This window comes from Cimex lectularius, unplaced genomic scaffold (genome assembly GCF_000648675.2).
Source record: "Cimex lectularius strain Harlan isolate CLEC.00 unplaced genomic scaffold, Clec_2.1 scaffold214, whole genome shotgun sequence".
Lineage (NCBI taxonomy): Eukaryota > Metazoa > Arthropoda > Insecta > Hemiptera > Cimicidae > Cimex > Cimex lectularius.
Genome location: NW_019392963.1, coordinates 704,227 through 715,858, shown reverse-complemented (window position 1 = coordinate 715,858; position 11,632 = coordinate 704,227). Strand labels below are relative to the sequence as shown.

The 11,632-nt window shown below is 33.5% G+C and overlaps 1 long non-coding RNA gene across 1 annotated transcript in view; it reads right to left on the bottom strand.

Annotated features, from left to right (window-relative positions):
• Window positions 1-6,747, bottom strand: part of LOC106671083 — a 12,464-nt gene extending 5,717 nt beyond the window's left edge. Inside the window, exons 1-2 of the long non-coding RNA XR_002910779.1 lie at window positions 6,599-6,747; window positions 5,845-5,948 (exon numbers count right to left, since the gene is read on the bottom strand). This is a non-coding gene — a long non-coding RNA (uncharacterized LOC106671083). The remainder of the gene's footprint in view (window positions 1-5,844; window positions 5,949-6,598) is intronic.
• Between the last annotated feature and the right edge of the window lie 4,885 nt (window positions 6,748-11,632).

The following is an 11,632-nucleotide window of genomic DNA, read 5'->3' as shown; positions in this document are numbered from 1 at the left end:
TATATATATATATATATAGGTGTCATAGACTCATGCACTCTTCTTCTTTGTCAAGTGTCTCTTTGAAGATAACTCAGGACATCAAAGGATGTTGGCTTCAGTGTAGCCTTTCATTCTCTTCTTCTTTTTCTTCTTCTTCGAGATAGGCTCTAGGTTGGTATTCATGAGCTTTATGCCGAGGTACACATCCTGTTGTTCTCTTGGACGACTTTTGCTCAGTGAATAGATTTAAAAAACCATTATGGTTTTGAGGTTGACGATCTCCATAAGCTGGACGTCCCTGTTGGCCGTTCCGGTTTGAATTTGGCACATGAGATGCAATTTGCGACCCGTGTCCTGACATCTCTTCTCATCTTGGGATATATAAAATATTTCTTTATCTGGCTGAATGTCTTCTTGAATCCCAGATGTGCTCCCATCGGAGATTTGTGAAAATACTGAAAGATCATTTCTTGACAGGATGTTGGCAGTGCAATTTTGGGACTTCTCATGTTAGCTGGCTTATACATAAGTACTCCTTTATCGTCCAGCAAGTAGCCTAGTTTCTGGTGTCCCTCGCGTATTTGCGAAACAATTGCTCCCAATATAGGTAATCAGCAATATTATTATTCCGTCCCTTTACATTTTTGACATCAAATTTAAAAGAATCCAGTTCAGAAATCCAGTTTATTGCAGGGTTAATCATCATTTTTGATCTGTCTCCCTTTAAAAACACTGCCAAACCAGAGCAATCTGTAAGCAACGTGAATGGCTTATGTATTAAATAATGACTGAAATGTCTTAAATTTAATACGACCGAGAATAATACTTTTTTATAAGTGGTTTTTCAGGATCTTCATTGTTATTGTTCAATTAGTCTGAAGATAAACTTAAGTCTTTTCTTACTTTTTTGTTTGGGACTTCATTAATATTAGTAAGGCTTTGTGAAGTAGTTCTTTTCAAAGATGTGACAGTCAAATTGCCAGATGCTTTTATCTTCTTATCGTCTTCAATACTATAAACATCTTCTTTCTTGCCCTTCACGCATTCTTCTGCTATGTCGTTTTTATTTAAAGAAATATTGAAGTTTGATCCTAAGATCTGATCCAAAATTTTGGTTACTGCTCATCGGCTCATCAGTATTGCACTTCTTTAACGTTATTGCAGTTTTATAATCCGTATTGAATGTCTGTTTTCCTCTTTCAATTTTCGTTTTGGATTGGTTGGCACAGGAGTTCTTTGGATAGACATTAATGGCGTTATCCTCTTCTGTACAATTTTTGGCATAAAAGAAAATTCCGGGATTTTTATTTTTTGTGACTTTTACCAGACTTGGGCATTTTTCCAATAAAATTTACTCCTTCCTTAATTTCATTCCATACCTTTTCTTCCTCATCTTCAACTTCAGTTTTGACCTCCTCCCAATTATCTAAAATGTTTAAAATCTGTTCCAAATCTCGATCGCTCATAGTGGAGAGAAACTATTTATTCACTTGTAAGGACAAGCAAGAATGAACGTCCGACCTCAGAATTTATCTAAGAGAGACTGCCGTCCTATCCAATCCCGACGTGTTCGGCGCTTCAACCAATCAGCGAAATATGGTCATCGTTGATGCTCTGGTATTATAAAAGTAAAACATAAAAGAAGATAAAATTAATTAAAAATGAAATTAAACTAAATGAAATTAGATTACTGTAGTTTAAACAGAAATTGTCATCTATCAACTATATTAAAAATATCTTTTTCAACTGCTGTCGTATTGATTTTCAACTTTCATCAGGTCAGAGCATGGTATCACGATGAATATTGTGATAAACATACTGGGTAATCCATCATTATCTCGGCTTTTACAGAATCAATTAATCCATTCACCGGAGAGCAGCCGAACGAGTATTGATTCAAGAGTTATTTAAGAAAATCATAGTATCTCATGTCAAAATAATCGCTCGGTCAATTCAGAATTTCGTTTGATCCGACAGTTCATTATCCCACGTAATGGAAACCACATACGATGTAATCATTCGTTTCATCTGTGAGGATGGGAAATGTGCATAAGCTAATCTGCATAAATAATTACACAAATAAAATTCTGGTGTCATGTACGGTCATAGTTGCGCATTAGGGAGACATAAGGTTAAGTTGTTATAATAAAGAAAATCACTATAGGAAATAATTGAAGTTTTATTTGTACAAATATATTATTTTTCCATATCAATTTCTGTTTTCGCGATGTATGTAATGCAATTGTACGTCACGTCTGTGTCAGGAGATTATTAATTTTGAATTCCATGAATTTAATGTTCAGCATTATACTATGTTTACCTTTTATAACGCATAGACAAAAGCAAAGCACGTTACAAAAAGATGGATTCTCAATTTTGTGCAATAATACAAACAATAAAATAAAACAAGCCCTTGAAATTTGTAGCAATTGACATTGAACTAGAGAAAAAAATTCGTTCTGCCGCTCAGTTACGAACACTTTAAAATGGTCCCACGTCGTCTTAAGTACAGTTTTTTTTACAATTGTTTTCGCGATGTATGTAATGCAATTGTACGTCACGTCTGTTTCAAGAGATTATTAATTTTGAATTCCATGAATTTAATGTTCAGCATTATACTATGTTTACCTTTTATAACGCATAGACAAAAGCAAAGCACGTTACAAAAAGATGGATTCACTATTTTGTGCAATAATATAAACAATAAAATAAAACAAGCCCTTGAAATTTGTAGCAATTGACATTGAACTAGAGAAAAAAATTCGTTCTGCCGCTCAGTTATGAACACTTTAAAATGGTCCGACGTCGCCTTAATAAAAGTTAAGCTCTTTCAGGAGAAACAAAATTGGTCCTTCACGATAATCATTGTTCAAATTCTACTTTGTTAATTAAGCCCTTCTTAAATGATCTCTTTCCCCCTCAAACTCCCCATAAAACGTAAAATGACTGTCATGTGAGAGATGTAATCGATTTTCCAACAGAGAATTTAAAGCGGATAAAAGACAACCTATAAAAAAATTTTCATATTTAATTATTCAACCTAGACGTCAAACCGAACGACGAAAAACCAGTGAATAAACATATGTTGTGAAAACAGAATACATACTTCTAAATTCTGGCTTCTTATTCACTATTGTCCAGAATTCGTTAGAATCTTTTAAGCCTGCTAATTTTTTAGTTAATACTGAGAAATAATTTATCCTCGCTTGTTTACGGATTTGTTTGTATTCTTTCAGGTTGCTACTGTATTGATACTAATATACAAAGAACATCATTAATTTTTCCATTGTACAAAAAAGGAGAATCTAATTGTGTTGAAAATTATAGGCCATTTCTCTGTCAAATACAATATCTAAAATTTTAATAAATCTTACATAGGAGAGATTAAAGATATGGGTGGAGTCTGAACATATTCTTAATCAATTTCAAGCTGGATTCAGAAAAGGATATGGTACCAATTGATAATATTGGAAATTTATTAAATATTGTTAAAATTAAAGCACAAAGAAAACGCAGCAAACTATATTGCTTTTTCATTGACTTTAAATCAGCTTTTGACTCCCCAGTTAGAAATGCGATTTATTATAACTTGAATGTCTTAGGTTTATTGACTAAAATAATCGAAATAATTAAAAAGTATTATGAAAACACTCAATCAGCTATATGGACTAAACAAGGAAGCAGCAACTTTTTCAAACAAAAAATGGTGTCAAACAAGGATGTGTTTTATCCCCATTCCTGTTCTCATTATTTCTTGAAGATTTTTATAACTTTATCGAAGGCGGTGTCTGGATTGGGACCGAAAATATAAGATGCTTATTATATGCGGACGACATTGTTATTTTTGACGATAATGCACTTGCACTACAAAGAATGTTAGACAAAGTGTACACCTACTGTCAATCGTGGAACATGACAGTTAATTTAAGAAAATCAGTAATAATGGTCTTTAAAAAAGGAGCCAAACTTGCTAAGCAAGAACGTTGGAAATATGACGGCAAAAATGTAATCATTGTGGCAGACTATAAGTATTTGGGCTTTACGGTGACCCGTCAGACTTCATTTTGAAAACATTTAAAAGAAAAAAAATAGAACCTGTAAACTAGACCTAGGGACTGTATGGAACTCCTTCATAAACAAAGATGATATGCCTTTTACAGTAAAATATAAGGTTTTTTTATTTTGTATCGCGAGCAATTTTATGCTATGCAGCACAGATCTGGGGCTATCAACAATATGAAGAAGTCGAAAGTGCCAAGAGACACTACTAAAAATTGTTCTACATGCCCAAGAGTTGTCCAGATTATGTACTTTATCTCAAAACTGATAGATTGCCTTTGTTCATTTTTACTGTTTTCCCTGCATATTACTTATATTCAAAGAGCCCTTCAATGTTCAAGTCAACGCCTTAGGAAGAAATTAATAAAAGAGATAATGTCAAAAAAATATTTGGGTATGATTCGTTAGTTAACCAATGTATAAAAATGAGATATGTTATCATAAAATTATATCAACAAAAAAATAGCATAAATGTAAATAACTTTCTAGAAGATTTAATTCTAGAGTTCAGACAGGGTCTCATTTAGAGGAGAGAGCGCACGCGTTTTCATTCATTATACAAAGTTATCAACACCGACTTAGGGGAAAATACGTATCTAAAAGACAGTTCACGAAGGCGTTTTATGTCTATAATAATGAAAACTAGGAGTGAAATGTTAAATTTAAATTGTTCGTACACTAGAAGGGAGGAGAGGCATAAGTGTTCTCTCTGCAATATGTTAGCAGATTAAACTGTCTTCCATTTTGTATGTATCTGCCCATTTCTGCGGAAGTACAGAAAGACATTTTTACACGCATTCGAATTAAATTGGAATACATTTCTGGAATATTTAAATGGATGAAATTGGTATGAACTACACAATTATGTAATACATGCATTAAAATATAGAAATCAATTGACTCAAGAATTTAATTATTAAATTAATATATTTTATTTATTTATTCATCTGTTTATTTATTTATTCTCGTTTTTTACTATGTAAATTGTTACACAAAGTGTTAATGCGTGGTGATTAGTGACCGTTAATCGATAATTATTCAGAAATCGTCAGTTGCGGTCTTGTGTGAAGTAGGTTTCAGAAAAACTTTTTCTTTATCGTGCCAACGTTACGATCTTTATTGAGATCATCTTCAGGGCTCAAAGTGGGCACTCTCAACACGACACGCAAGAATGGCACAATTACACAGAAGACAAACACTTTGGGCCCTGAAGATGATCTCAATAAAGATCGAAACGTTGGCACGATNAATATAATATTTATAACTCTTATACATATTATGCGTGCCAACTTCTGCAGACAGATGATATTTTAAATGTGTATATGGTTTTTGTACAGTTCATATTTGTATGTTGTTATTTTTAGGAAAAGAAATAAAAAGCATTTCTATTCTCTTCTAATATCGGACAGACAATCCTTTTTTCGATTTAAAGAGTATAAAGATTTCTTGTTTTCCCTAGGCATAACCTGTATTGCCAATATTGGGAACTATCCACAATCCAATTTAGCAGAAAGGTATCTCTGGGGTATTAAAAAGGCCATACGATCTTTTCGTTCAGACTCAAAAAAAAGTGGGAAAATAATTTGTTCTCATTCATTGCTTCTCTAAACTCTTCCCAAAACGGCCCCTTCAAAAGTATTTTTGGGAAGGGATTTACAACATGCACTAACACTAAAATTAAACATAGAAAAGAATGTGGAACACCTAACGCAAACGGAAATAGATGAACTTTTAAAACAAACTTATTCGAATCTCCTAAAAGCAAATAAAATTAGAATGAAATCTTTAAAAAATCATACAAACCTTTGCAGTCCAAATATCGGTTACACCGTCTTCTACAAAAAATATATTTTATCTAATAAAGACAAAAATATTCAGGCTTCCCTCTGCGCAAAATTCACTGGACCCTATAAAGTAGTTAATATATTTAACAAAATTTCGTACTTAATTCAAGGAATCCACAACCCCAAAACATTAATTCATGCCCGCATATCGCAACTTAAATCCAAATCAAAGCAAATTTAAAAAAAACATAAGGAATATATTGCATTACAATCAACTATAAACAAAGTACATCAAATATATGTATTAAAGAAATTAAGCCATATTTTTATCTTCTCGTATAATTTTAATATTCTAATCATAATATAATGTATTAATAACGGTTCAAAACAAGTAATTTCCACTTGGGTTTGAAAGTTCGACATACAGGACGGTGACACGTTGTTGAGGATTAAAATTGCAATCCGTTAAATGTAAATAAACATTCATATCCCTTATCGCAGAGACCTTTATTTTTAGTATAATTGTTTATTAGTAACGAAACTCTTAAAATCATTTTTCAAAATATTAATTATTCGCAGTAAAAAAACACCAAATAGGTAGCACGAATAGGTATTTAAAAAATATAATAAGGAAAAGATTGTAAAATAACAGAAAAATAAATAGGGCGAGCTGTATTATTTAAAATTCACTTTCAAGAACCAAGAACTTCTTAAGTTACAAGAAGTTACTTCAATAATATTCATTGATTAATGAATTACAGAAATGCACTTACTTGCTCAACTCCAGGAACTCGCCCAGTCTTCACCTTCTCGCAGCGACGCGCATCACTCACGTATCACCGACCATATGACCATGGAAAAGACAGGCACTATCAAGTGAAACAGCAACGACCACAACTGATACACTACGTTCAATTTTAAACATGTACTCGGGATAGTACGGGTTTTTTTTCTTTTTTTCCCCCAAAGGGGGAAATATTTATAATGCCAGAGCATCAACAATGACCATATTTCGCTGATTGGTTGAAGCGCCGAACGCGTCGGAGATGGATAGAACCACAGCAGACTCTCTTATGTTTCCTGAGGTCGGACGTTATTCTTTATTGAAAGAAATTTGCGGACTTGAGCCATTAACTTGGATTCATCACTTTCTCAAACTATCGTTTTCTAAGACTTTTTTTTTATTGGCTTTATGATCTTTGCATATTAGCCATGACGAATTTCTTATATATGTTGTTCAAATTGGGGGTTATCGGGAAAAAAGGGCCAGAGGCGACGGTGGGAATCGAACCCACGACGGCGGCGTGAGAGTCTCTCATGCTAACCACTCGGCTACCGCGGTCCCCTTTTCTAAGACTTCGCGTCATACTTTTTTTTTCAACGCCAATGAGCCTTTTTGGTTGTTTTTATTATTGAATGCGTTTGGTTATTTATTTCTATGTTTAAAAATAATGTGCTGAAGCACGACAGAGCCGCCATTCTTTTGTTGTTGTTCTTTTTTTATATTTTAATTAAAGTCCTTTTTTTATCCATTGTAATCAAAGTCTTTATTTTTTAATTCGTCGGACGGGGAAAGAAGAAGTAAGTCTTAATTTTGTTTGGTTTGTCAGTAACACGACATAGTCCGTCATACTTTCTATGCCTATCAATCGTTCTATCTCTATAGTTCGCTCTCAATCTCTCTCTCACTCCCTTTTATTGTTATTTTTTCCCATCTCACACTTTTCTCTCATTTTTCCCTCTTTCTCATTTTCTCACTCTACCTCACACGATCTCTCTCTTCTCACTCGCGTTCTTTTTTCTATCTTCCTATTTCTCTGTTCTCACTATTTTTCCCTCTAAATCATTACTTTCACTCTATCTCTATCTATCTATCTATTTATATATCTACCTATCTATTTCTTTCTGTGTTTCTGTCAATCTATTTCTCTCAATCTTTCTCGGTTTCACTCTCTTTCTCATTTTCTATCTAACTCTCTTTATCTCATATAAATTTAGACTTTATCTGGCTCTCTTTCGCGTTCCTCTCACGCTCTCTCCCCTCGCTCCTTTTCTGTCTTTCTTTTTTGTATGTTTTATCTAATCTCATTAAATGCAACAGTAAATTATTATCACATCCTAGTTAATAAACAATTCAACTGATATAATAATTCACTAGTTTTCGTGGTCCGCTTGACCAATTAATATCTTTCAATTAATTAAGGTTATTTGTCGCCGGGAATCAAATAGATTACACGACATTTGAAAAATGACAAAAAAGGAGGGAAAATTTAAAAGGCGGGATTGAGATGGGAAGTTAGTCTCCGAGTGGATCGAGGTCACGATAGTTGGTTTGGTTCGAGTTTATTTATTAGATACTTTTACATACATTTTGTACAAAGTGACTACAAGGGGAAATGTCTAGGACATTATACATCCTTGTGGCAGAGGGCTTTAGTATATTTACAATATTTGTTGATTTGGCCTAGAGAAATAAGAAGTGGTGAAAATTATACTAAAAACCACTTGAGGTCACGATAGCTCAAGTGATAGAGTAGCGGCGTATCTAGCCGAAGGTCGTGTGTTCGAATCCCGCTCGTAACGCTCACTTTTTTATCTCAACTAAAAACCTTAATTAATTGAAATGATATAATAATCTCGAAATAGACGCACAACGAAGACCAAAAAACTAAATATATTTAAATAATAATCCACTTATGTTTTAGTAGTCAATTTGACCAAGTTACGTCTTTCAATTAATTATTCTTTTTATCTCAACCAAGACGTTATATAAAAAGAATATTTAAATAATATTCTACTTTATAACCCAGCAACTTGACACCCTTGTATATAAACAAGCCTTTGAAAATCAAGTTGAAGTCAAATCCATTAATAAATTTGCCGTCAATAACAAATCAAACTGTAAATTGGATAAGCGTTAGGTTATTTCTGGTGTAGTTCAAACATTCGGCTTGTAGGTAATGGCCAACGTTTAGGTTTTCAAACGAACATGTTTACGATTTAACATATAAACGACCTTTTATATGTTATTTATGCACACGAAGCAGAATTGTATTGGCCTCCGCAATGCAATTTCTGTGTTTGCGCTCGTGCACTGTACATGGTCTTGATTACCACCCGGTTAAACACGTCGGCTAAGCCAATGAATGGATCTTCTATGTACATTGTTGATTACCAATCAATTGGATGCCACGTACAGTATGTCTGGCCACCAATATAATACATAAATGGAAATATTTCCGACATGCTTCGAGGAACTTTCAGTATAAATATAAACAAAACAGGTAACAGAATGCAGGAGAAATGTTTTAGAAGTTATTTCCCCAGATGCATACATTTTATCCCCTTCCGACTTTTCGGATCGGTTTCAACATCTTTTTAAAGCCTGGGAATTGTTTTTACGAATAGCATCAATATCTCGTTTTACATTTAATTGAACGTTTTTATGCTTTCTGCTATAAAGTAAACATCGATATATGTTTTTCACCGGTAATACCGTTTTTTGCACCCTTGTATTCACATGAAAACGCAATTATTACCTCTATACTACTTAAACCCACTGGAATAATTTAATTGGGGTTAAAACAGTCGAAAAAATAACCTGATTTGTGGCAGAGGCTTGCTTTCAACTTATTTTTTAAAAAATAGTTAGTATTTTCTAGTAGTTGTTTTCTGAGAAATCTGGGTAGGACACTAGTAAGTTAACAGATTTGATATCTTGTCACTTGTTATTTTAATTACCACAATAAAACGTAATAAATATTATATTTATAGAGTGAGAGAGAAAAGTGTGAGTCAAAAGACAACGAGAGAGAAAGCGTGAAATAGAGGGGAAAGAGGAGGAAAGAGAAAGAGAAAGAGAAAGAGAGAGAGAGAGAGAGAGAGAGAGAGAGAGAGAGAGAGAGAGAGAATAGTTCCCTATGAAGGATCTACTTGTTGATTAATGTTTTCGTTCATAGTCCCAGAATTTCGACAACATAGACGACTTCTAACATCTCCGACGACCATTCAGAAGCATAGTGAGAGACGTAGAGTCAGACTGATAAAGGGAATAAACGTAAGATAGACTTAGAGAAAAACATAAAGAGAGAGGGACCTAGAATGAAAAATAAACGAAAAAAGAGGGTCAGTGTTTTCATAATTTTGATGCTTTCGTAAACTATGTTAGATAATTTTACGTATTTCTATAGAGAGAGAGATAAAAGAAGATAGATAGAGAGCTAGAGAGAGAGAGAGAGAGAGAGAGAGAGAGAGCGTGAAAGAGTGAGAGGAAATGACAGAGTGAGAGTGAAACAAAAAGGATAAGCATGTTTATTGAAAAAACATAGATAATAACCGAAAACTATGTTAAAATGCTGTGTAAATATCGTTTTACGATGTTTGTACAAGCATGTTGATTGAGTACGTAATAACCTATTAAATGGAGGCATGGAAAATATGGATGGTTTTCTTTTGTAATCGCCTTTTTCGTAGAAATGAAATTGTACAAATCCCTGCTTAACCTCATAAAATTTACAGACTTAATAATCGTTGGATATCCTTAAATATTAGTTTGAAACATTAGCGTACGATCCCTGACTTGATGAGTAATTAAGTAACATCGACCAGCGAAATGCTACCTATCAAGGCTCGTCTTAAAAGCTGGTGTCGACAACATGAAATGATTTATAACAAAATGGTGTCGTATACAAAGCAGCACTATTTTAAGCGTGGAAAATTGTTTAAGTGCTGTGGACGTGGAATTATCGATTGCAATGAAACTTTTCTTACTAATATTATTCGAAAAATATTACATACTTGTCTGAGTGTTCTTACGAATGAGTCCTGGTAACTAAAACTTTTTTAAAGAAATTTAATTTTTCAGTGAAATATGGGTTTTTGTTTTCGTTAGGCGTGTGTTGCAAGGTTAATATAATTACAATTAATTAAGGTTTTTAGTTGAGATAAAAAAGTCAATGGCACGAGCGGGATTCGAACCCACGATCTTCCGCTAGATACACCGCTGCTCTACCACTTGATCTATCGTGACCTCGATCCACTCGGACACTAACTTCCCATCTCAACTCCACCTTTTGAATTTTCCCTCCTTTTTGCCATTTTTCAGAGATGGGAAGTTAGTGTCCGTGTGGATCGAGTTCACGATAGCTCGTGCCATTACTTTATCTCAACTAAAAACCTTAATTAATTGTAATATATTAATTGGTCAAGCGGACCACGAAATTAGTGAAGTTAATATAATTATGTTGCTACTACTTTTTTATTTTAATTACTGTAATAATAATAAATGCATAATAAAAATTTATACTGAATCATATTGAATGAGATTAAATACACTGACAGGCAAAAAATTCCACCCAATTGATTTGTTTTCGTTTTCTCGATAAAATATAATTCTGCCCTTAAGTTGTCTCATTTTTTCTATCAATAAAAATCAGTTTATGCTATGTTTTAAATTTGGAATATCAATTAGAGGTAAACACACAATCCTTAATCCAAAACGAGGATAAAGGATTTTTCAATGTTTACGTTTTAAGGAATTTAAAATGTTTATTGAATCATTTGAATTCTGAAGCAATAAACTGCTTAGTTTCCAATTTTGTTTTCTTAATATCAATTTTTAAACTTAAAAATGCCACTTAGTGCTGAGGATGTTGCGCGTGGTGTGGCACTTATTGATGATGGATATTCCATCTGGTATGCGTCTATTGCCATCGGAGTTCCCTACGAAACTCTTCGAGTCGCCGTTAGACGTTTTCGAAAAACTGGGCCCTACCATAGAAGGCTCGGTTCTGGACGCTCTAGGGCAG